The 27,710-nt window shown below is 38.7% G+C and overlaps 1 non-coding gene and 1 pseudogene across 1 annotated transcript; both read left to right on the top strand.

Moving 5' to 3' along the window:
* Window positions 1-3: 3 nt before the first annotated feature.
* Window positions 4-19,804, top strand: LOC126370789 (uncharacterized; annotated as a pseudogene).
* Trnav-cac (transfer RNA valine (anticodon CAC)) lies at window positions 8,186-8,257 on the top strand. Its single transcript has one exon. It is a non-coding gene; the product is annotated as a tRNA-Val (tRNA).
* Window positions 19,805-27,710: the final 7,906 nt, after the last annotated feature.

Genomic DNA, 27,710 nt, shown 5'->3' with positions numbered 1-27,710 from the left:
TTTATAAATAACATAAAAATGAAGAACGTAACTAGCGTCCTATTCCTTGTGCTTTTTTATTTAGGTAAGTAATAACTTTAGAAGTCTCTTGCCAATTTATAAATAATTTTAAACTTCTATTTTATTGTACTCACATTTTGCAGTGTCTAGAGAATTAGGTGAAGTAAACACATTGGATTTGAATAAGAATCTGAAAACATCACAAACCTCAGAACAAGTGAGTACATAGATACGTAGATGCATACAAAATGTAAAGAAAGATAGCAAGATTACTAGGGAATTTTTGTCTGGTTTTGCCATTTTTTTTTTAATTTAAAATCTCACTCTTTATTTAAGAGCTGCGCTCTTGTCGGTGGAGTTTTCACCATTACTCCATAGATAGGGCGTGTAGAACGGTGGTTGCCTCGATCGCGTTCCGTTTCGCAGTACACCGACCAATTTCTCAATCGGTGATGTTCTAGCTAGAGCCTAACCAGAATCCATACATCTATAGATTTTAAATCATCATCATCATCAATTTAAGAGCCACGCTCTTGTCGGTGCAGCATTTCTGTAAAATACTCTCCATGCTACTTTTTTAGGGAAAAATAGGGCATTGGTTTCCCTCTTGCCATCTACCCCGCAATACTCTGTCTGACGCGAGTGGGATGGCGCCCAGAGTAGTCTATTACAAAGCCATACTAGGACTCCTGTCCTCTGCCTCTGAATAGTACTGACAGTTACTGCTGCCCTCTGTCAGGTTCCAGGTTACAGTCCCTGTGACATGCCCCTTCCGTCCTGCATTGCCGTACCGATTTTAAATACATAACATAAAACATAAACAGCTTAATATACCTCCCAATGCTGGGCACAGGTCTCCCCTCTATCAACCGCCTCCGGTTCCGCCGGTATGGAACATACTCCACCATGCTGATCCGGGTACTGCGGGGAGGTGTCTCTTACTAGTTTTTAAATAATGATTTATTTTTTTTATTCAAGGAAGACAACGACCGTTGGTCGTGGGGTTCTATAACAACGATAGTAAGTATCTTCACTAACATAACAAGTCACCAGAATTCAACTTTCATCAATACTCATTTCGTATTTACGGTAACAAATATGCTTTTAAGCTACTGATATATAAATAATAAATAAATAAATATAATTGGTTCAATAAATTACTGTAAAAGAAAATAATAATCATAAAAAGGACTAAAGAAGTCGAAAAAAAAGGTAAACATTACACAGTAGGACTAGTGCCCTGTGCTGGGGGGTTTTCTGGCCACGACTTTCCCTCAGTGTTCCAGATTCCGATGTGGTAGTAGTTGTAGCGGACCCAACTAGTTGGCCACCTAGTTCCGCTCACATGCAACAGATGGCGCCACATTCTTCAAGCTGTCGTGAAACGCGGTATCGAAGTTTACACAGCAAGACGCATATATACAACTTCCAACACAACACTGTCGGATCGTCGATCCCTAGTCACACTACCAACTTGTGGCTAGCGGGGTACTATGCTCAGTTCGGTACCCCGAAAACATCCTTTGGCGGCAGCACACCCTCGCCGCCAAATAGTTTTACAGCTAGTTACTTAATATATAATTTAATTTTTGATGTTCAAAAAGCGCTGATTATGTAAGCCAATTTTGAAAAATAAATATTTTTGTTTTTTTTTTATTTCCGGTTAGAGTGACTGAAACTGTAGTTAAAAATAATTATAAGTAATAAACAATTTCTATTCTATTCTATTTTAATATTCAGGGCGGTGCAGTAACAACATTTGAAAACTTGATGTTTCTTATATTGCAGAAGACAACCACAACCACGGAGTCATCAGTAACTGACAGATATGGAGAAATAGACTGCAATTCAACTCCAGAGCCTTTGCCCGACTTCAGAAAACCAGGCAAAAGGATCAGTGAAACAAGTGAGCATGGAATAAATACCCTATATCTTATTTTCATTTGTATTTATTTACAAAGGTATATACAGTGTTAAAAACAAAAAACAAAGACACTTACTCATACTGTATGATTTCAGTAAAACACGTTAGAAAAAAAAGCAAAAATAAAAAATAATAATAACACTAAAAATAGCACACGAAAAATTATAAAAATAAATTTATAATAGGTGAACTAACACAAAAAAAAAATAATAGAATTCGGTTGTACTCCGACTCGGATTGACCGGGAGTACTTGTTTTAGTGGATTTTAAACTAAAATAATAATTTTGGTGGGTTTTACTGCGAAAATTAAAATGTTTATACTATGATAATATGCACAATGTCATTACTTATTAGAAATATGATGTTCCAACCTTCTTTTTTCGCTTTGAGCTTCTATTTTTGTAAGTTTTTACCACGCACTTCCACGTGTTGCCAGTTCGGCGCCTAATCGCGCACTGAGGTAAAGTACTGTCAACGTCGCTATATTCACAGTAACTTTGAGTCCCACTTTTTGAACGCTGATGTTCAATCTACGGTAGTCATGTTTCTTGAAATAAATAAATATACTATAACAATAATACAACACAAAACGCTTTATTGCACATATACAAACACAACATTAAAAAACAATTACAAAAGTGACAAGAGAAACATAATCGGTGGCCTTATTGTTGATAGCAACTTCTTGCAGGCACCCTTATGGGCAAAGAACTTGCTAAATATAACTGGCTCAAATTAACTCATTTTGAGGTTTGGCTTTCAGAATGTGACGAGTATATATGGTACAGCAAAGATCTAGAGGAAAACCGTCGAAGGATGAAAGAATGTAGACCCCATAAAAATATATCCGTCATTATTGCTGGTGGAAATAATGCTCGTCCTGGTGAATATCCACATATGGTACGTGACTCATGCATCATCATCAGTGATCGGAATAGGCAGTGCCTTTTGGGGTCAATAGCCCGAATTTTGTGGTTAATGTGAACCACGAGATTTTTGAGACTTCGTGAATATGTTACGTTACAATACTATTGTCTTCTTGCATTAAATAAAAGTGCAAGCACTTTCACATTTATAAACCTACAAACGAATTAAGTATTATGTTCGATCGCTAGTTTCTACCAATAATCAAAATTTTCGGAATTATAAAATAAGAACCGACAAATACTTGTAGGTTTAGAACTTGCACTTGAACTTGGTTTTCATACATGAAAACTAGCAAAGACAGACCTTAGGCTACAATATCTTATGTTATAAGAAGATATCATATATTATACTGTTACTTATAAATACATTTCACGACTGACCATTGAACTTGGCACCCACTTAGATCTCACTTCTTTTTTCGTTGAAGTACACAACCAAGGCATTTATCATAATTTTGAATTTGGCTCTCATTTCACATTTATGTTTTTGATTAGATAAATCTTTTAGTCTTTGTTTAGTAATAAGGTTTTTCCTGTTATCACAACAACCTTACTTCCAAAAACTATTTCAGTGTGCGTTGGGCTGGAAGGCTGTCTTTAGTACTTGGGTCTTCAAATGTGGCGGGACCCTTATCAGCCCCAACTTTGTATTGACCGCTGCGCACTGCAGCAAAGCATCACCATTGGATTCTTCAATCGCTGATCTGGAACCCAAGATTATAAGATTTGGAGACAGAAACATAATTGACGCCGTAAGTCCACGTAAATAGTTTAATTTCCTCCTGGTGGAGTAAAGAATGCATCTCAATCAACTGTCCGTTCGTAGACGAACAGTCAACGCATTATACATTGGAGTAGATGTGATTTCTTCTTCTTCCATCTTGTAGATTATCAGGTAGCGAGCTATTGGTACCTGATCAACCCTGGTGGCAGGGTTATTGAGCCCCCAATGGCCCCTGACATGGCTCATGTAAATTTACATCAGTAAGTAGTAACAGGGACCAATAGTTTAACGTGCCTTCCGAACGGATCATCTTACTCTCGGGCAATCAGACAATCAGCCTGCAATATCCTAACCAAACCAGGGCTCACAAAGCGATTTTTGTGGTATGTCCCCACTGGGATTCGAACCCGGAACCTCCAGATCGTGTAACCAACGCTCCACCACTGGACCACGGACGGAAAACAACTTCTAGTTAGACAGTTTTCTTTGAAGATACAGACAGTTCGTCGTTGGTTCATCGATAAAGCTTGGCAGGTGACTGCAGTTAGGTACTTTAAAGAATGACATCGCTGCACCAGAAATGGAGCTTTGTTCATGCGGATGGAATATCTCAAAATTATGGGTTTAGTAAAAGTATTATGGTATATCTACATCTGATTCGAAAAACAAATTCATACGTTAAGGTTGAACTTCTGTGCAACCTGAATCAGTATAATTTTTTTTTTATAGGCGCATGGCTCTTTTTACCCTAGGGACGCAAACATCAAGAGGATAATCGTCCATCCCCAATACAAATCTCCGAAGAAATATAACGACATCGCCCTTATAGAAATAGATCAGGAGTTTGTATTTGACGAAAAAATTCATCCTGCGTGTTTGTGGACCAAATTTGACACCAGCTCTCTTGGCAGTAGGGCCAAAGTCACTGGATGGGGCGTTATAGAATCAGGTGAGGTTTGTTTAGACTAATCTATTGCTGACATTAAGTGTTTTTCCCTTACGCAAAATGTCTTGTAGTCTCTTTTAGCCTTATTCGTGAAATACCCTTTTGTTTTGTTTTTATAGCTATCACTCGTAAAACTCACAAAGATCTGATTCAGACGGGACTTGAACCCACAGCTCTTGTCAAGCTGGAACGAGCGTGTTAATCATTACACCATCGGATTCTCCTCCTGTCCATGCGAAATTCTGCGATCTGTATCGTCATTACGCCGACGCCGGCGCCATATATCTAGGATATTGAGTACTAATATAACTTAGACCGATAAGTATACAGTTACATGTAGAGCGATGTGATAGAGATGTGGGCAATCGATATGACGTAGAGTTGGCTCGACCATTATAAACGGCGATACGGCTCATCACCTATCACATTGATCTAACAGAAAGCTCAGTGAGCATCTGACTACTCCAATTAGGATAAAGCCGCGAGCCTATGTTATGTTACTAATAACATTATTTGCTCAACAGGTACTCTTAAAACACGTCCTGTTCTTCAAAAAGCTGAAGTAGATTTGATAAGTTCCGAGACCTGTGATCAGCTGCTACGACCAAAGTGTAGCAGACATTGGTGTGGTATCAACGAAACCCAAATATGTGCTGGAGTGCTCACCGGAGGAATAGATACTTGTCAGGTAATGCTGACGTTTAGGGGCTTTAGCCTAGTTGCAAACGATTATAAAAAATAACAGTGTGACCGGATAGGAGTGTTGCAAGGTATGTGCTCTGCACGCGTGTGGTCACGAGTAATAATATGTATACACTTTGAAACCATGTTACATTAACTTTTTTGACAAATTAAACGGCAAGTCTCATTAAACGTCAAAATATGATAGTGCGACAGGGTTCTAAAGTGGGTACATTATATTGCTCATGACTGTACCTTCGTATTCGAGGTGACGCCTGTGCAGAGCACGTATAACACGTGGTAAGGCGTGTGGCGTACCTATGTTTGTATCCGGATTTAAATATATGGGATAGACATAAGGTAAAATACATAATAACGGGTTTTTACCGCGTTTTAAGCAGGGATATGAGAATCAATGCCGTAGAAATGAGGTCTTTGCGTAACATCTGCGGTGTGAAGTTGAGTGATAGAGTGAGAAACAGTGTGATAAGACAGAGATGTGGTGTAAAAGACGATATAGTGACTAAGATTAAGAAGGGAATGCGAATAAATGATTTGATTGATTTGATTTGATTTGTTGGTTTGGACACGTAGAGCGGATGAAGGATAATAGAATTGCAAAAGCGGTATATAAAGCGAAAGTTGATGGTAGGGCTGGCAGAGGAAGACCGAGAAGGACTTACGATGACCAAATTGGAGATGTCCTTAGAAAAGGTTTAATACGATCTACTCTGAACCGGCGCGCGTGTATGAAGCGATTGATGAATGTGGAGGAAGCAAGAGAAGTGTGTCAGGATCGAAGCAAATGGAATTCTATAGTCTCTGCTTACCCCGGTGGGAAATAGGCGTGAGTTTATGTATGTATGTATGTATGAGACTCCCGATATTTCGACACTGTTGCAAGTGCCATGCGTACAGTGTGTTGTGTGGTGCCCTGCTTTGAACGCGGTAAGAACCCGTTATTATGTGTTTTAATTATGATAATAACCTCGTAAACTTAAAACAATGTATAGACATAAGTTGACAATGAAAACGTAGTGATTTATTCTCTTTGGTAACAACTACATTACATTGTCGTTTTTGTTAAGTAAATTGGTAATTTTATAACTTATATTTTTATGGACATGGGGCTGGAGGTCAGATGAACTAGGAAAAGGAGAGGACAGCGAGAGATGGGGCTGATCCCCTGTCATTATATATAAATGTCACCGTAAAATTGTAAATAACGTTAGATTATAATATAATGTGAACTGTCGAAAAATTGTGAAACGTAATATACTGCTTACAATTTAACGTATTATTATTCGTCAGATTATAATCTATCGAAGTAAAACTGTTAAATCACAATCTTACAATTGTCAAATTGTCAACTGTCCGACGGCTGTCCCTGATTGGTCGGCCTTACAGTAGACCGTTCTGTGTCCATAGAGTTAGGAATAAAACACAGGTGTCAGTCAAATAAAATAAATGCTCTTCAAGATTGTGAAATCAAGTACGTATTTATTAATTATTTAGTAAGTAATCAATAATTCTGACATCACATGGTAAGAAAAAATGTATCAAAATTAAAAAATCTGAAACGTATCATTCAGTATACTTTTCGTGTGTAAGATAAACATGCTGGCGGCATAGGGGTGGCCCAAGGGCCACCCCCGCCGCACCCTAACCTACTGTTATGCCTTGTAAAAATTATGACAAAACACTATTATTCTAAAAAATAATTATGGATATCTATTTATTAATCCCAAAAATAAGTTATACCTAACAAACCAGTATTCCTAGATGTTATTATGGGAAAGTAAAACTATTATGCTAAAAAACGTTATGCAAAAAGGATTATGATAATTAAAATTATGACAAAAACATTTATGCATTTTAAAAGAATCCCAAATTAACATTATGCTCACTCTAATAGTTTTGTATCTCTATGGTTTAGCACGCGAGGTGCGTTTCGTATCACAATTTGACGGTTTCACTTCGATAAATTATAATCTACCGAAAAATAATACGTTAAATTGTAAGCAATATGATACGATTCATAATTATTCGACAGTTCACAATCTCGCGAGATTCAAATCGATAGATTATAATCAAACGTTATTTACAATTTTACGGTGACATAAACATAACATTCACAAAAAGCCTATACGAGGCGTTCCCTCAATCAACTGGAAGAGATACGGAGCATACGCTGCTCCAGTGCAGGTTGGTCGAGGCATTTGGGCTAGTAGCCCGGACCTTGCTTAACGTGTCTTCCGAAGCATGGAATCATGTTTCTTTTTCAAACAACCAGATTCAGCCTGCATTGTCCTAGCTGAACAAGGATAGTCTCACAAAGTGATTTTCGCACATCGCGAGCCCAATGCTCTAACCACTAGACCACGGAGAATGTCAGTTACGTTTCATTAAAAAAAATAGGATATCGTGTCAATAGGGCTGCAAATTGTGTTCTGATTTGGACTCTCGCGCATTGGGCGTGAGGTTTATGTATCGTAAATTTTAATCATTTCCAGGGTGACTCCGGAGGTCCACTCCAGGTGAAGATCAACCTTCCCCCTAACATAGGACCTATGTACCATCTCATTGGTGTGACGTCATTCGGCTTCGAATGCGCTCGTAAAGACACGCCAGGAATTTACACCAGGGTATCAGCTTTTGTAGACTGGATCGAAAGTACAGTTTGGAAATAGAAATAAACAAACTTTTCAATTAAGACATTTTGTTTCACTTTAAACATACCCGCATCTATACGATTGAAGACTAAACTATGTTCGAGGGGGTGAGGTAAACCTATCTCAGTCGCTGGTGGGGAGCGGAGAGTTTTCAGCAGTGGCTGAGCGAGACACCTAGATAGTTCCATGGTCTGTGATCAATTGATCATTTCTTAAGCGTTTGTATATTGTCAGTAATAACAATAAACTTGTGAATTATCTACAAAATAGCAGTATTTATCTACTCATTGACGTCATGTATGACCATGACAGCCTCCATGGTTTAGTGGTTAGAGCGTTAGACTCACGATCTGGAGGTCCGGGTTCGATTCCCGGTGGAGACATTGTCGAAATCACTTTGTGAGGCTGTCCTTTGTTTAGTAAGGACTTTTCAGGCTTGAATCACCTGATTGTCCGAAAATGAAAGATGATTCCGTGCTTCGGAGGGCACGTTAAGCTGTTGGTCCCGGCTATTAGCCGTAAAAACACCTCTACCAACCCGCAGTGGAGCAGCGTGGTGGAGTATGCTCCATACCTCCTCCGGTTGATTGAGGGGAGGCCTGTGCCCAGCAGCGGGACGTATATAGGCTATTTATGATGATAATGACCATGACTCACAACAAAGCGGTTATAACTCGACATAGACGGTACTCACCCCGGATACTTTATACAAAAAACCTCGTTTTACACAGACACTACACATTGACGTTATCATACACGCGCATCTATTTCTGTGACGTCAGGCGCCCATACAATTAAAGACTAAAGTAAGACCGAGAGGGGGTGAGGTAAACCTAGCTCGGCTGCTGCGCTGGTCGGGAGCGGAGAGTTGCCGTTCTATACGTAGTCATCATTTTGGTGCCCCATTGCTGGGGCTCGGGCCTTAAACCACCACGCGGGCCCAGTGCGGATTGGTGGTTACTAACGACTGCTAATGCAGCCGCGACCAACTTCTTAACGTGCCTTCCGAAGCACGGAGGAGCTCGAGATGAAAACTTTTTCGTTTTTTTTTGTGGTCACCTATCCTATGACCGGCCTTTGCGAAAGTTACTTAACTTCAACAATCGCAGACCGAGCGCGATTATCGCTGCGCCACCGAGCTCCTCAACCGAGCTCCTATACGTAGTATTTATTCCTTATTCAAAACTTCGTGTCGCGCCGTGTAATAACCGCCTAATATCCTCGTGAGTCTGAGATTTACAGACACAATAGCTAAACAATGGGGTTTAGATTTTAAAAGAACATTTGGTCTTTTATGGAGCTAGTAACACTAATAATAATGGCGTACTAACTACCATACATATTACCACTACAATAACTACCATATATATTTAAAATGGTGTCAAATGAAAAAGTGCTGGAAAGAGTTGGAGAAAAGAGAACCATATTGAAGACTATAGAGAACCGGAGAGGAAATATGATTGGCCACCTGATACGACACGATTCATTAACAAATATTATAGAAAGAAAAATTGAACGGAAGAGAGGAAGGGGTAGACCTAGCATAACATTTATGAAAGAAATAAAAGAGAAGGTGCAGGTCGTGTAGTATCGGGAGGTGAAGGTTTTGGCGGGAAGAAGAGAGGAATGGCGATTACTCCACCGACAAGAGCGCAGCTCTTAAATAGAGAGAGAGAGAACTACCAAACAAGTGAAGATTTATACTCTCAATTTATAACCATCTTTTACAAACATACATTGGAGATGTCCTTAGAAAAGTTTTATAGTACGATCTGCTCTGAACCGGCGTGCTTGTAACGATTGATGAATGTGGAGGAAGCAAGAGAAGTGTGGCAGAATCGAAGCAAATGGAATCTTTTAGTGTCTGCTTACCCCAGTCGAAAATAGGCGTGAGTTTATGTATGTATGTACAAACATACATATAAACTCAACCTCATAAGTAAAAAAAATGCAAAAAAAAATGTTCAAAAAAAAATAAATGTTTTATGGGAGTAAAATTAACTTAAATTCAATTCTTGATAAACAGCATTTGTGTGAACAAAATTCTGCCTGTATCAAGTAATGAAGATACAAGACAAGAACAAGACGAACGACAATAAACTTTATTTTAATGGCGGTAGATGACTAATCAAGGAAAAACCGGTAAGGACGTATGCATACTTATTTTAGTCACTGACTGTACGAAACCTGTGGTAATGTACTTAAGTATCTAGTAGTAAGACTTTTATTTTTATTGTAGTAAGTATAGTCACAGATAAGTACGGTCACGAGCATTAATATATTATACACTTTGGTACCATGTCACATTAACTTTTCTGACAAATTGTACTGTAAGTCTCACTAAATGTTAAATTTGTTAGTGCGACAGAGTCCTAAAGTGGGTACATTATATTGCTCATGACTGTACAGGTTTACTTGCGTGGTTCGCGAACGCAGAGTGGACGTGCATTCAATATTTCTATACAAGCTTTTGTTTCGCACAAATTACTCACTTTTTTATCTCTCAAATATGAAATTCAGTGTTCTAATTCTTTGTGTTATTTGTTTAGGTTGTTTCTTTACTTTTTTTATACAGTTTATTTTTGACATACGGCTCTGTCATCTTTAACACGTTTCGTGACACGAACCGCGTCTTCTTCTTCTATCGTGTGGGTTGTGAAGTGAATTACCAACCTCATCAACCCTGGTGTCAGGGTTATTATTGAGCCGCCAAAGGCCCCTGACGTAGCTCATGTAACGACTACTTACTTACATTAGTAAGTAGTAACCGGGACCAACGGCTTAACGTGCCTTTCGAAACACGGATTGTCTTACTTTTTGGACAATCAGGTGATCAGCCTGTAATGTCCTAACCAAACTAGGGATCATAAAGTGATTTCTGTGATATGTGGCCACCGGGATACGGACCCGGGACCTCCGGATCGCGAGCCCAACGCTCAACCACTGGACCACGGAGGTCGTCACGAACCGCGTGTCATTGACCTTTCATTTATCGTAGTATGACACTTGAACGACAGCATTTGTGTCCCGGAATGTGTTATTTTTTTTTTAATCAGTTACCAATCTGTGTGAAAATGTGAATTATGTGTTGCAGACCATATTAAGGCTTCTACAGTTGGTAACTTAAACGACAATGGAACTGAACATGTAAGTACCTACAAATATTTGATATTTAATTACCTATATCGTGGCTGACTTTGCAAACTGACGTATCTGCATTTTTTTGCTAAAATAATTTGTGTCTTATCATCATCATCATCATCATCATCAGCCCATTAACGTCCCCACTGCTGGGGCACGGGCCTTCCCCATGGATGGATAGGGAGATCGGGCCTTAAACCATCACGCGGGCCCAGTGCAGATTGATGGTTATTAACAACTGCTAATGCAGCTGGGACCAACGGCTTAACGTGCCTTCCGAAGCACGGAGGAGCTCCAGATGAAAACTTTTTTGTGGTCACCCATCCTATGACCGACCTTTGCGAAAGTTGCTTAACTTCAACAATCGCAGACCGAGCGCGTTTACCGCTGCGCCACCGAGCTCCTCAGCCTCAGTGTCTTATCAGCAAAAGATGCAAATCAGATTCACCAAAAATTTCATATACGTCAGTTAGTGACGTCATCGACGATATTGTATAATGGTGTTGATTCCAGAAAACACACCATCTTTTGTTTTTATTTTACAGGAAGAAGAAAAGTGGTCTTGGGGATATATAGATAATCTCAATAGCTCAGTAAGTATTAAGTACTTTTTATTTATGTGGGATAAGGAAATAACTCGGGATATTTTTTAAATGTCTTTACTCCTTTTGCACCTTATATTAAAACCAAAACCCTCCCATCCGACCGACATCGCACGACTCCCCTTTCGTACTTTTTAAAACTGCCTTACGTCCCATTCATTAACCATCCTCCTTTCATACCATCATCATCATCATCATTGGCCTTATACGTCTGTTTCAGACGATTTATGACGTCATTCATACCATAAACAATCAAATTCCCATTCATTATCCTTCCATAGCATTCTCACTTTCCTACGTTTATTAGGGAGGCACTAGCTTTCTCTCATCCACCAGTTCGTGTGGAATTCAAATCGCACGCACCATGTTGAAGGCGTCATGTATTATTTTTAACCCCCGATGCAAAAACGACGGAGTGTTATAAGTTTGACGTGTCTGTGTGTGTGTAAATGTGTATGTGTCTGTCTGTGGCATCGTAGCTCCCAAACGGATGATCCGATTTTAAGGCGGTTTGTTTTTGTTTGAAAGGTATATCAGTCGAGATTGTTCTTAGCTATGTTTGGTGGATATCGGTTCACCTTGAAAACTCAAGGTCATCAGGTCGTTTGTGTGATAGGAATGTTACACGCTCAGTTTGCTTGCAAGCATATGTGGGGTCTGACATTTGAAACACTAATGTCTCCTGGAACCACTGAGCTGTTTCTTTCTGGTCGGGTTTTTTTTATTTTTTCCTTCTTTTCATCCTCTTAAGGAATGATTTCCGGGATAAAAATTCCTGTTTTCCCTGAGTCTCATCCTGTGCCAAATTACATCTAAATCAGACAGACAGGTTACTTTTGAATTTACAATATCGGTATGGATAATGACTCAAACGACAAGAAGCTGTGCGGAGCTGGAGTAAATTTAAATTAAATTGCACTTAAAAGTTATTTTTGGACTGTACTTCATCATCATCATCATCAGCCCATTAACGTCCCCACTGCTGGGGCACGGGCCTTCCCTATGGATGGATAGGGAGATCGGGCCATAAACCATCACGCGGGCCCAGTGCGGATTGATGGACTGTAAGTACTTAATAAACCAACCAACCAACCTCAACATATTATATATTTTTACATTTTGTCGTAAAAACCGACAGAGGGATTGTGTCCTCTAACATGATGGACTAATGTTATGGGCGATAGGCTGATCCCTTATCACCATAAGGTTCATCATATCCATCTTTGGACTTCGTATCAACAGTGGCTGCAAGTTGTCTTTGATTACTTGTGGCTCTGCCCACCCCATTAGGGATTACGGGCGTGAGTTTATGTATGTATGTATGTTTACATTTTGAGTGAGTAAGTAAAGAGTAGTTAGACGCACCAGCTTGCGGTAGAATTAAAAAACTTAAAACTAGTATTGCCACATTATTTTATGTGAGGATTTAACAGAAGCGTCTCGAAACCTTCTATATGTAGTGCTTCACATGTTGCGTATAAAACCAGTCACTAACGAGAAGGTCTTCGGTCGGAAAAGGCAGATGTTACTCACAATAAAAAAAGAAAAGTCGGGTTGACAAATATCGCCTGCTTCAAGTTATATTGTCGGGCAAAATCTTGTGTGGTATACGTGTGAGAAAGCCGAGGATGACATGTTTAGACAACATCAAGGAGTGGACGAAGGTGGCGACGATTGAAGAACTATTCCGTATGGTCAGGGACAGGCACACATTCCATGAGCAGATCGCTAACCTCCAGTAATGGAGAGGCACGCTAAGAAAAAGATGAATAATAAAAGAATTAACGCGGACCCACGATTTTGTCCCTTTTGCCGTCGAAACTTCGGGTTTGTGGTGCTCGGCGGCCAAGGATTTTATTCGTGTTTTGGAGAGGCGCTTGAGGGACCGCGGTAGTGACCCCCGCGCCAGCTCGTTCCTGGTTCAACAGGTTTCCTTGGCAATAGTGCGCGGTAACGCGGCCAGTATAATGGGCACCTTTGAACCAGGTACGAGAGGGGGCGGTATTTTAGACTGACTAGTGTTTGTGTAATAATTTGAAATGTTTTAATTATTCGTAATTTTAAGTGACAAATAAAATAATTAATATTTTCAGATACAAGAAACGACCTCGTCCACTACTCAGTTGCCTTCAAGAATTGGGTCAGATGAAGAGAATCCTTGCAACAGAGTACCCTCGCCCATGCCAGATTTCAGTGCACCCGGTAGAAGAATCAGTGAGCAAAGTAAGTTGAATACAATAAAACAAAATGGAATGGAATAGATTTTTTTTTTTCGAAAACTTATAGAGATTCGTGAAGACGATTTTTCAAAGTTCGATATAAGTACTTATAAATACTCTATAAGTATTTATTTTTATACTTAGGCGGTTGTCACACGACCCGATCGCCTGCGCGGTAAGGCGGTGAAAAAAAAAGTTTATTTAGGCAAAACCTACGACACACATATACATCTACAATATTAAAATATACACACATTAATATTGCGCTGCTCGTGTATTAAGAATCAACGGTTTACTTACGAATCAATAAGAACTACCTTGCCGACCACTCCACCGGCGACTGCGACCGCGACCGCAACGTGTGATAAATCTTTTCTTTTCAGAATGTTACGAATACATATGGAATATCAAACATCGAGAAGAAGTTGAAAACATTGATAAAGCGTGTAAGTTACCTTTACTTATAATTGATCTGTTATTGAAAGTGCCTACTGATTATGACGTGTTCAGCGGTGAAGGAAAACATCGTAAGGAAACTCACATTCTTGAGAAATGCGTTTCGGAGGTATATCACCTAACCTGTATTGCTGGTTTTGTCTTCGCGGGTTGGTAGGTCAGACAGGTAGACGCTTAGGGAAGCAAACCTCGTGAAAAACGTGGTAACACTAGACACATGATGATGATTGAAAGTGCTTACTGAAATGAAACATTATAATATTAAATTGTAAATCTATGTTTACAGGCACGAATTATATTATAGAAAAAGCAAACGGTTTGGGTATCATAGGTATAAACAGACGAGATGCGCAGCCAGGGGAATTCCCTCATATGGTTAGTAACACATTTATAGAATAGATCTTTGTATAGAATAATTTATTAATAATAATTTATAATAATAATGTATTATTAATATTATAATAATAATTTATTATAAACGATTTATATTCTACGTATATACAAAGAACTATAGAGTAAACAATAAAGGCCATAACTCTCTAGGACACCATGCTTAAATAACCAATTTGTTGCTGGCAACCCGATCCCGAATATATTCCCGATGATGACGCAACAAAAGTGAGATAATTTTTTTTGACGTTACGTATTGTAGATTGTTGGTTTGCCGCAAGTGGCATTAACTACTTGGCCAAAAAAGGTGAGATAGGGCCTTAATACGATGTATGGAAGGGACACTCTCCAAGCGGCACTCATAACAGATAACGAGACTGACTACAGTTATCATCATCATCAGCCGGAAATGGTCCACTGCTGGACATAGCCCTGGGGAAGCCCAAGGCTCGTTTCAATGACCCCCACCACCACTACAGCTACTAATTATTAGTAGAATTTCGTCATTATATCCGATATTTCACACCAGTAAACTAATAACTTCATTGCGCAAGCTCATATACCAGATGAACTACCCTTAACTACCACCGCAGCTTGGTTTTTAATTTAATCACAGGCAAAGCCCATGATAAAAATACAAATAAATACAAATACAAAAATATTTATTCGTGAATGTTGCGTGTTACAAGATATTACAGTGTTGTCATCGGTCTCAGCACATTCAGCCAAGAATTGGCATACGAATTTAAAATTTTCATACATATAAGAAACTAAACTTGAGAAATCAACATAATAATATGAACTTAAATAAACTCAAATAACTCAAACTTAAATAATTCAATATCATAATTCAAATTTTAACTCAATAATAATAATTCCTAAATGTCATGCAGAATATATCAATCATTAATTTCAATTTATAAATAAAAGTAACCAATAAAAAATCCACATAATTAACAATCAATAATACCTAACTAACATAATAATAAATATCTAAATATAATAATCTTAATTGCCTTAAAATAAACTACCTACACACGGAATGACGGCCCACGCGCTCCCATAGATTATACACATACTTTCATAATGTTTTATACTGTCTAAAGCCATATCCATAATGTCCTATGTAGGGCCATGACATGACATGATCTTATCATAAAAATGATAATGGCGGAGACGCCAATGCAGGTGTGGTCGCCTAGAAGGCGCAGGCCGATGTGCTGTCGGTTGCTATAATCATTCATTTTCTAGGGAGCTATGGGTTGGAAAGCCGTTGAAGGCACTTGGATCTTCAGTTGCGGTAGCTCCCTCATCAGTTCCAGGTTCGCAATGACTGCTGCCCATTGCAGCAAAGCCTCAGACAGAGATACCCGGATAGCAGACGTCGATCCCAAAATCGTCAGATTTGGTGACAAAAACATCATCGACAGTGTAAGTAAAATGTAGCTTTCAGGTTTTTTTGCCAAGATTTAAAAATGGCGCAAATTGTTTCCTTAGCAGCACCAGCAGAGTAATAAGCGGGAGAATTTTTGATATTTCACGCTCCTTAGGTCCTCTATCATTATTAGGCAAATATTCTGTGAAATGCCTATCAATTAATTAGTCAGTTTCAAATATTCACGCACTTTTAATTCGTCACATCCATAGCGTTCCATATTTTTGATTTACGTAGCTGTTTTACGATAAGTTATTATAAAAAAACATAGGTAGGTAATGTAGGTAGGTATGTTTCTAGGTAATTATTGAGAAGCGAATAATTAAAAAATGAAGTTATTGATCGGGTCGATACGTGACTATTTAATTTTAATAAGGTAAAATCAGTTAAAAAAAATGCATTTATTTCGGGTAGATACCCATATTGTAAGATACAATTTGTCACTTTAAAATTAAAAGTTATTATATATTAAATTATTTTATATTATATATTAAAACTAAATGTACTTAAAATTTAAATAAAATAAAATTAAACTTATTAAAATGAAAAATTAATTAATATTGAGTTAAAAATAAATGTAAATTCATAAAATCTATTTAGAACCCCCTAAAACACACAAAACCAAAAAACTAAAACTTTCTTGTTTTACAGAAGGAAGCTGGTGTGCGCCCAACAGATGCCAACATCAAAAATATCATCACCCATCCAAATTATAGTTCTCCAAAGAAATATTTCGATATAGCTCTTATTGAGTTAGAGAAAGACATAGAATTCAACTACAATGTACAACCTGCTTGCCTTTGGAAAAATTTTGACGTTGATGTCAAAACTAAAGCTACAATTATTGGTTGGGGTGTCGTTGATGTAGGTGAGATTGATTTTAAAATCTATGTCAATATTATAAATATATATTATTATTATATTAGTGTTCTCCCACCCGTCTTTAAATAGGCTCCGGACACAGGTTGGCCGCTGCAAGGATAATCTCTGCAGGTGGGGATATCTGGTTGATGGTTGCGATGATTGCGAGTGTGGAGTATCACCACAAACTATGGCTCACCTTTTGTGCTGTCCTAAGTGCCCTAACACCTGCACTATTAAAGACCTTTACGAAGCCACTGACAATGCCGTAAGCGTGGCCAATTATTGGTCAGCAAAAATTTAGTATCGATCGCCATCGACTCGCAAAGAAGAAGAATATTATAAAGAGCTAACATTCAAGTTATATTAATGGTCCTGATTCCCACACACCTCCTAATTTTATTTTAAGTTAATACCCGTAATTTTCTTCTCCACCGAAAATAATTGACAACTGTTAATTTTAAAGTGAATGAGAGAATTATTAAATAAATCAGGTGAATAAAATAGTCATCTTGCTGATTTGTAACCCGATTGTGTGCAGTCAACTTAATTCTGGCGGGTTATTGGCCAATATAAAATTTTGGGAGATAGAAAAAGCAGTGGGACGTATATAGGCTATTTATGTTATGTTAATGTATGTCCACTACACCATTGTTGACCAGTCCATACACAATATTACAATTTTCCTTAATGTTTACTGTCTATTTATTAATACTCTCTCGTGCAAGTTGTTTTTATTACGTGTTTTGATTGTAAGTTATGTGTTATTCCGTGTTTTGTTTTTTAATTGTTACTGTGGTGTCCCTATATAATCATCATCATCAGCCCATTAACGTCCTCACTGCTGGGGCACGGGCCTTCCCTATAGATGGATAGGGAGATCGGGCCTTAAACCATCACGTGGGCCCAGTGCGGATTGATGGTTATTAACGTCTGCTAATGCAGTCGGGATCAACGGCTTAACGTGCCTTCCGAAGCACGGAGGAGCTCGAGATGAAAACTTTTTTTTTGTGGTCACCCATCCTATGACCGGGCTTTGCGAAAGTTGCTTAACTTCAACAATCGCAGACCGAGCGAATTAACCGCTGCGCCACCGATCTCCTCAAATGATAATAAACATTTCTTCTTTATGTTCTCTCTTTTTTATGTTCTTTTTTTAATATCCGCAGCAAGTCACAACACGTCACCTATACTCCAAGTGGCAGAAGTGGACATCATAGATTCGGAGACATGCGACAAACTCCTCAGCCCTTACTGCAGCCGGTTATGGTGCGGCATCCAGGACACCGAGATTTGTGCTGGTGATTTATCTGGCGGTACAGATACGTGCCAGGTGGGTATAGTTCTAACAATAGTTTTAACCCCGGACACTACACAACCACACCCCATTCACTTCATACAAAAAACCTCGTTTTACACAGACACTACACATTGACGTTATCGTACATGCGCATCTGTGTGTGTGCGTCTGACGCCATACGATTGAAGACTAAAGTAAGACCGAAGAGGGTGACGTAAACCTAGGCCAGCTGCTGGTGAGGAGCGGAGAGTTATCGTTCTATACGTGGTATTATTGTTTATTCTATGACACAACACAAAATGTCATAGCCAACTTACACGACTCTACTCCAACACTGATCCCTTCCAGTACCCTAAAACGACAGCTGCCGGTCAACTACCGACCAGCCTGATGGCCCAAGCTTGCTGACACCCAGTTGTCTGATAATTCATGTTGTCAATATTAACTGTATCGCAAAGCCACGAGTGAAAGCCCACATTTCTATGATATTTTATGATGATTTAATTTTCTCTTTGTGAGTTTGCCTAAACAGGTGAGTGCTATAAAAGTAAAAATCAAATATTTTATTAGTCGGGTGTTAGCAGAGTCGGGTAAGTGGGCTATGACGTCTACGCGAAAGTGCAAGCGAACAGACCGCTCTCCTTAGCGGCTTACGACCATTTAAGACCTATTCTTGCTATTCAAAATCATCATCATCATAATCAATTTAAGAGCCACGCTCTTGTCAGTGCATCATTTTCCATGCTACTTTTTTAGGGAAAAATAGGGCAGTGATTTCCCTTTTGCCTTCCGCCCCGTAGTACTCTGTCTGACGCGAGTGGGATGGCGCCCAGAGTAGTTCAAAATTCTAAATTAAGTAAATTAAATTCATCTTTTTTGGGCTTATGTATACTTTTTTACAATAAAATACCAGATAATATTTTGATTTTGTCAAATAATAAATTTAAAGCTCATGTGAAAGCTTTACTTTATGTAAAAAAGCTTAATGATTACCTAAATGATAAAAATGTCTGGTATTAAATGTGTTCCTCTAGTTATTAAATAACTTGCAATGTATACCCTCATTGATTTAAAAGATGTGTTGCTGTTGCAGTTTTTTGTCATTTCTTCTCCTCAACCGTAACACCTTGCGAAATGTTGTAAATTCAAATGTTACATTGACCTTCAACAAGTTTATCCATGATAATTACGTTGAATAAATGATTCTGATTTCTGAGTAAAACCCGGAGGGGGTGAGGTAAATGTAGCTCCGCGCTCGATATGAATTGGTGCGGGGTAGAGTTACCGTTCTATATGCAGTATTATTCTTTGTTCTTATATTAATACCTACTTTTCAGGGTGATTCTGGTGGCCCACTACAGGTGAAGATCAACCTCCCTACCAACGCTCAGGGGGCCATGCATTACGTCATTGGTGTGACGTCATTCGGCTTCAAATGTGCGCTAAAAAATACACCCGGAGTTTATACTAGAGTCTCGAGTTTTCTAGATTGGATTGAAAGTATTGTTTGGAAATAGAAAAATTAAATACAATTCAATAAAGTATTATTTCATTTACATATCTACGTAACATTTAGTATTCACTTAAGTGACTTATAATGAACTAATTGCCGATATGTCTGATATAAACTTATTTTTCAATTCTCTTAGGCAGCATAAGGATAAAATTTAAAAATATTTATGTCCTCCAGCATAATAATATATTTTACTCTTTTTATATATTTTTTTAATTATCTGTATAATTGTATTTGTATAAATTAGTTATCTACTAAACGATTACGTTGTCTTACACTGCAAATGTTGTGTGCGCCTAAAATTGGCTTATGTAACAGTCTAATTCCTGATATAACTTATATTTTATTTAATGTTTTTTATTATTATTTATACCTCTGTAAGCTGTTGGTGTACCTTTTAATCACTACATAGTATAAAACAAAGTCGCTTTTTCTGACCCTATATCCCTATGTACGCTTAAATCTTTAAAACTATGCAACGGATTTTGATGCAGTTTTTTTAATAGATAGAGTGATTCAAGAGGAAGGTTTATATGTATAATAACATCCATTAAATAGTGGATAAATACTGTTATTGAGGTTTTTAATGTGATGTCGTAAATTATTTCATTTTTTCCTCAGCATTGCATCCGAGCGAAGCCGGGGCGGGTCGCTAGTAAATAAATAAACAAAACCTATAGATGCGTGCGACGCATCGCTAGTGCATCCATAATTCGACACCGGACACATCTTACTTTTTTGGATAATCCAATTGCCAAATAAGTACCAGGAATATTCTAGAAATAACTAGAATTCTTCTAGTATACTTACTCCGTCAAGACGAAAAGTATGTCGTTCTGATATACGTCCGCGTTTTGGTTGGAAAGAAACCGATTTTAAAGCGTTCGGCGACAATTTTTCACGTCTATTTGTTTACCTGTTTTCAAGCAGAGATTCATAGTATCAGTTTGGTTGTGGATGGCTCGATTTTTCCCATGTCAAGAGACACGGTAGACGAATTGGCCTCCTTAAACCCAGATTAGGACAAATCCCGCTCGATTTGAACGGGGCTAAATGGAAAACTGGATCCCTTTGGATTGAGGGTATGGAGAAAGTGGATCTGTCCAAAATAGCTTAATCAATAGTTATTGCCATCAGACGCAAACCTACAATAAGTCATGAGAAAAAAAATCCTAAAACGGATATGATGAGGGTAAAATTGGCTGTGGTTTATCAATGAAGTTGAACCTAAGTAGTAAAATAATAGACACATTATTTAAAAGATATGAATGTGTTCTTTGAACATAAGCAAAATATTAAAAAAAAAATTATCATCATCAATTTAAGAGTCACACTCTTGGCGCAGCATTTTCCATGCTACGTTTTTAAGGAAAAATAGGGCAGTGGTTTCTCTCTTGCCTTCCGCCCCGCAGTACTCTGTGTAATTTTTTATAAAACATTTTTTTAAAACATTTTTTTTTTATTTCATCATTATCTCCCTACCGTTATCCCGTTTTTCGCAGGGTTCGCTTATCTACCCTGAAGATTAGACAGGTGCGGTTTTTTTACAGAACCTGAGCCTGTCTGACCTCCCAACCCGCGAAGGGAAAACCAGCCCAAAACAGATTAGGTCACAAACCTCCGAAATGCATTTCTCGGGTATGTGGGTTTTCACGAAGTTTTCATGACCCATGATCCAAACATGAATTCGAAAACAAATTGGAAATAATTGGTCTATGCTGGGATTCGAACCTGCGACCTCAAAGTGAGAGTCAAGCGTTCTACGAACCGAGCTACCACGGTTTATTTTCGAAAAAATCATGGAATTCGGAAAACACATTTAGATGCGACGCACGTTTAGAATATAATTTTTGTATGAAGTCTCCGGGCTAGTAGGAGTCTTTACATCCGCAATAAGCACAGAAGGTCCTATTTTCGTCTGACAAGCAGCAGTAATATAACAAGCCCGTTAATGTAATCTCCTAATGAAAGTGGCGTCAGTACATTAATCACTTTCAGTCAGCGCTGACGTTTAATATTTCAGCTTATTTTGGCCCTGGCCTTATCTTGGCTCAGCGATTCTGGCCCCGTAAACTACTGGTCACACCAAAACGGTGACCGATCGACCTCCGTGGCCCAGTGGTTGAGTGTTAGGCTCACGATCCTGAGGTCCCGGGTTCGATTCCCGATGGGGAAATATCACAAAAATTACTACTACTAAGCCGCCGTGCTGTGCTTCTCTTGTCATTTTTTTGCCGCTGCCGCCGATTTGCCGCAGATGGCATTAACTACTTGGCCGGACAAATGGGGAACGTTGAAGGCTCTCACCCGGTACAACGTTTAAGACAAGAGGGTGCCCAGTTGGGAGCGAACCTCGGATCAGGGCGTCGTCTGAGAGGAAAAATATTTGAAAGAATTAATCGACCCTAGTGAAAACTACACCTGATTGAGGGAAATCGTCGACTACCCCGGCAGGGTCGGTAACGGGGTCCTGAAGTGTTTGGTGTCGTGAGCTGATGGGTTGCCTCTATGGCTAGAGTAATCGGGTCGTCGGGATCGTATATTACGTCTTTCGGACGCCGATACTTTTCAGTACCGCCCTTCTCTTTTGTTATTGTATTTAAGGTTGTTTTTATATGTGCAATAAAGCGTTTTTGTATTGTATTGTTTATTTCTTGGCCATGACTTATTGCAGATTAGCCGGAAATGGCATTAATTACATAGCCATCCGGCTCGGTCTATCAAGTAAGAAAGGAAGCATTCCCTCTATCAGGGTTTACGACATACCCATGGAGAAATCAGAATCAATTATTCAACATAATTATCATGGATAAACTTGTTGAAAGTCAATGTAACATTTTTGAATTTACGTCATTTCGCAAGGTGTTATGGCTGAGGAGGAGAAATGACAAGAAACTGCAACAGCAACACATCTTTTAAAAACCAATGATGGTATACATTACAAGTAATTTAATAACTAGAGGAACACATTCAATACCAGACATTTTTATCATTTAGGAAACCTCGCGTGCTTTGTTTCCTATTCGCTCACAGCCCAGCACAGAATATATAAAATCCCGTTACAAAATAAAGTCAAGCATTCTCTTTTTAAATTAGTACAAGTGTTGAAAGAGACAGTTGTATCCCAGGGATGCACTCCAATCCTTAGCGGACAGTAGTGAGCTGGTAAAAATATCAGTTAACTCACGAGCTCCTCGTAAAATGAAAACTGCTAACAATAAAACTAACCGTAGTCGAGCATGCGACACTGAAGACTAGGCTTAGGACGGACGTGTATCACACCGGAGCCGAATAGAATATATCACGGAACAGAAGGAAGACGTTGGAAGGGCCAAGTGAGCGCGAAACGCGCGCCATACAAGTATGAGCAAATAGTTCATACTTCAACTATGATCTCCAGTCGTCTGCAACCAGTGGTTGAGCGTTGGGTTCACGATCCGGAGGTCCCGGTTCGATTCCCGGTGGGGACATATCACAAAAATTACTTTGTGGTCCCCAGTTTGGTTAGGACATTACTGGCTGATCACCAGATTGTTCGAAAGTAAACACATAACACACACACACACATCACACACACACGCGTACCACTGATATACGTGAACTCGTTTGCCCCTACTACTTTAATTAATACGTGGTTAACTGTAATAAGCTTCACTAGCTTATAACATAATATTATTGTAAAGTATTGTAAATGAGCTGTTTTAACCTAATAAATAAAAAAAAAAAGTAAGATGATCCATGCTTCGGAAGGGACGTTAAGCCGGTGGTCCCGGTTACTACTTACTGATTTAAGTAAGTAGTCATTACGTGAGCCATATCAGGGGCCACTGTCGGCTCAATAGTGACCCTGACACCAGAAGAAGAAGAAGAAGAAGACGTCGCACGGAGCTCCGCGATAGTATATTAAAAGGTCGTCTGCAGGGCAAAAAATCACATGTCGACTATCATTCAAGGATCACAGGAACGCTAAAATCCTTAGTATGATCGACTATTTATAATAAAAATACTTTTTTATGCAGTATCTTACGAATAGTAATGATAAAATTGCAGCCTATCACATAAAATATACACTGCGGTAAAGTGTCTATGGAATTTGAGAAGCAGTAGGGCTATCGTTATTATCTGTTTGTAGGAGTAGTAGTAAAAGAGTGTGGGGTTGAACCGGCGACAGTGGTTCTCATACAAAATGCGCGTTAGGGCCTTTCTAACCTCATAACCAACAAACCAACAACCAACCAACCAACCTCTCAACCTCAACCAACCAACCTCAATCTCTTTCTTCTATTCCGTCGAATATATTATACTTTATTGCGCCAAGGATTACGATAACGAAAGACTATATAAAGGAAAGGTTGGTGGTAGGGCTGTCAGAGGAAAACCTAGAAGAACGTGCATTGACCAAATTGGAGATGTCGTTAGATGCAGTACGATCTACCTTAAACCGGCGTGCGTGTATGAAGCGATTGATGAATGTGAATGAAACAAGAAAAATATGTCAGGATCGACGCAAAATGGAATTCTATAGTCTCTACTTACCCCGGTGGGAAATAGGTGAGTTTATGTATGTGTTACTACGCCGAAAATAAAGAAAGATAAACAAAACATAGTTGTATGAGACGGATGTAAGTGGTAAAAAATTAGAAGAAGAATCCATAGATGGGCAAAGCGTGTTCTAATTAACCCTTTCACGGACAGAGACCATGGGTCATTGATGGTTCATAATAGGTAGTAGGTATGACACTTTGGAATCGGAACGTCCGTAGACGTTCTGTCTTTGAAAGTGTTAAGAATATTTAAAAGAATGGCAATACCAATTCTAGGAACTCTAAACTAGCGATTATGTCCGAAGATATTCATGAGAACGGAAGATGGAAAAGTTGTGTGTCAGTGTCAGGAACGTAGCAAATAGGGTTCCGTAGAGCCTGTTTTGTGTCATGACTTATTAAATTATAGATATGTCATTAACTACTTGACCGGAACTGAAAGAAAGGACAATTCATTATCATTTGCGGCTAACCATTTTGATATTTTCTTTCCGCTAACATAACATAACTACTGCGTTTATTTACGATTTTTTATGACTACTTATTTTATTTTTTAAGACGAATGTAGAGACGCTAGCTGTGGTTGCCTGGAAGAAATTGCTGCATGAGCAATAAGGCCGCGTGTTGTGCTTTTCCGTATATGTTGTCCTTATCACACAAAATACAGATATTTTGTGTCCATTGTGCTCAATAAAGTATTTTATCTATCTATCTAGAATGGAGATTACTTAACCGATTCTTAAATGAAACGAAAACAAACGACGACGACGACGAACGTTTTTTTTTTCTGTTTTTTTTTTATTAGGCAAGGCCACATTTCCCCACAGCATTACGGTTCAGTGTGACATCCACCAGGATTTACAGTAATCTTCCATTTGAGGGAGCGATTTGTCTAGTAGACGGATAGCGAAGTCTGAGGCCGGCTCCGACCAGCTCATTGTAGCTGTCTAGGATTACTGTGGAAACGAGACTCCATATTGAGTATTGTTCTGTAGTGTTATATTACTTTATACAATAACAAAAGAGAGTAAAGAAACAATATAGAATTCGTTACAGTAATCCATACATACATACATAAATTCACGCCTATTTCCCACCGGGGTAAGCAGAGACTATAGAATTCCATTTGCTTCCATCCTGACACACTTCTCTTGCTTCCTCCACATTCATGAATCGCTTCATACACGCACGACGGTTCAGAGTAGATCGTACTAAACCTTTTCTAAGGACATCTGCAATTTGGTCAATGTAAGTCCTTCTAAGTACCTATTCAAATGTCACCAAAAACGTGTGTTTTAAGGAAAATATGTAAATGACGGAATGACAATTTTTGAATATTCCTCCTCTTCTCGTATATCATTGTACAACGCGACCATTGCCGTTTTTTTTTCTTCTTTTAAAAAATAATGCTATTCATTTAATTACACCGACATAAATATTAATCGGATTTCACACAAAATTTAAATAAAGGTAACTTTGTGAGAGTAAACAGGGAAAAATGACAGTATATTTTGTTTTAAAACAATTATGTCACCATTACGAAGGTTAAATTGATTAACGTTACTTTACTAAGCAACCATTTTGTTTTATAAAAAAAAAAATCTCAAGGACGTATGAACTTTTTAATGCTTGCTACACACAAAGCCAGGAAAGTCAGGTTAATGTACCAAAGCGAAATGTAACATAATAAGTAATTTAAAAATAAACCTATTTTAAAAACTGTCAAATAAAAAGTAAAAAATAGTTATGGAGTAGATTCCCAAATAAAATACACTTCTCATCAAAAAAATCGAAACACCTTGCAAGTTTACGTTTTGTTAGGATTATCAGAAAAATGTGTACATTTAGGAATAAATGTTAAATGTCGTTTAATAGTGAGTAATATGAGCTTATCAAATCTTAATGTTAATGTTCTAAATTTAAATGAATTTTTCATAGGTTTCGTATTTTGTTAAATGAGTCATTTTTATTCCGTATGGAGTATAAAGGAAATGGATAAAACAACACACGTAAATGAAAAAAAAAGCTAAAAAACGTTTATTCAATAACTTGTATTCCCTCCCCGAGCTCTAATTACTGCTTCCATACGGTTCTTCATCGATCGGATGAGAGTCACGATCACATGCTGTGGTATATTGTCCCATTCCTCTTGGATTGCATCTTGCAGCTGGCTAAGTGTTTCTGGGGCAGGATCTCTTGCTCGAATTCGTCTCTTTAATTCATCCCACAGATGTTCAATGGGATTCATGTCCGGGCTTCTTGCTGGCCATTCCATAATAGAGATATCGACTTCGTTAAGATAATCTCGTACGACGCCCGCGGTGTGAGCCCTAGCATTGTCGTGCATGAATATGAAGCCGTTGCCAATAAAATGTGCATAGGGCATCACATGAGGCTCGAGACACTCTTCGACGTACCGATGACAGTTTAGTGCAGGCAGACGTGGCCCAGACACGAAAGCAAGCTCTGTCTTACCGTCGGCGCTGATTCCTCCCCAAACCGTCCACGAACCGCCACCATAGCTGACCTTTTCTTCAATGCAGCATTGTGCATAGCGTTCTCCGTCTCTTCTGTAGACCTTGTTCCTTCCGTCGTTACCATACAGCATAATTTTACACTCATCAGAAAAGAGAACTTTGCTCCACTGTAGGTATGACCAATTTAGGTGCTCACGTGCAAAGTTAAGGCGCGCTCTTCGATGGTCTGCAGTTAATTTCGGCCCATTTGCTGGCTTATGCGGTACCAGTCCACGATCCTTCAACCTTCTTCTAATTGTAGAGTCACTTACAGCCACCCTTCGTACAACACGAAGCCGCTGCTGCAGTTGAAAAGCGTTAAGGCGTCGATTTCTTAAAGAAGTTGTTACAATAAATCGATCATCTCGCTCAGAAGTGACCCGATTCCTGCCAGATCCTGAACGGCGCGTGAACAAACCAGTCTCCCGATAACGTTTATAGACTCTATGAACAGATGACAGGCTTAGATGCAGTCTTGCAGCCACAACACGCTGACTAAGGCCAGAATCCAGCAATGCCACAACTTGGGCGGCTTCTGTGGGCGAAGTATCCATACGTTTTAGAAAAAAAAACCTTTTTTCAGACGTCCCAAAGTCACAGTATTGAAATAAAAAACAAAAAGTTTAAGGATAGGCGCCAATTTTTAGTTTTTAAACGCTAAATGTACTCCAACCCTAAACACACATTTGTCTCAAAACAGTGATTCATTTCGTTTATAAGATAAACAAATGAAATTCTAATTTTGAATTTAGAATTTTCGCTTATTACTGTAATGGCCAAACTGCCAGCTATACATTTATGTATTTTTTTTCATCGTATGAATTCTTTTTTGTGTTAAATTCGGACAGAAACAATGAAA

The sequence above is a fragment of the Pectinophora gossypiella genome, chromosome 11 (genome assembly GCF_024362695.1).
Source record: "Pectinophora gossypiella chromosome 11, ilPecGoss1.1, whole genome shotgun sequence".
Classification (NCBI taxonomy): Eukaryota; Metazoa; Arthropoda; class Insecta; order Lepidoptera; family Gelechiidae; genus Pectinophora; species Pectinophora gossypiella.
The sequence above is the reverse complement of the archived record's forward strand: the minus strand, read 5'-3'. Positions and strand labels throughout refer to the sequence as shown.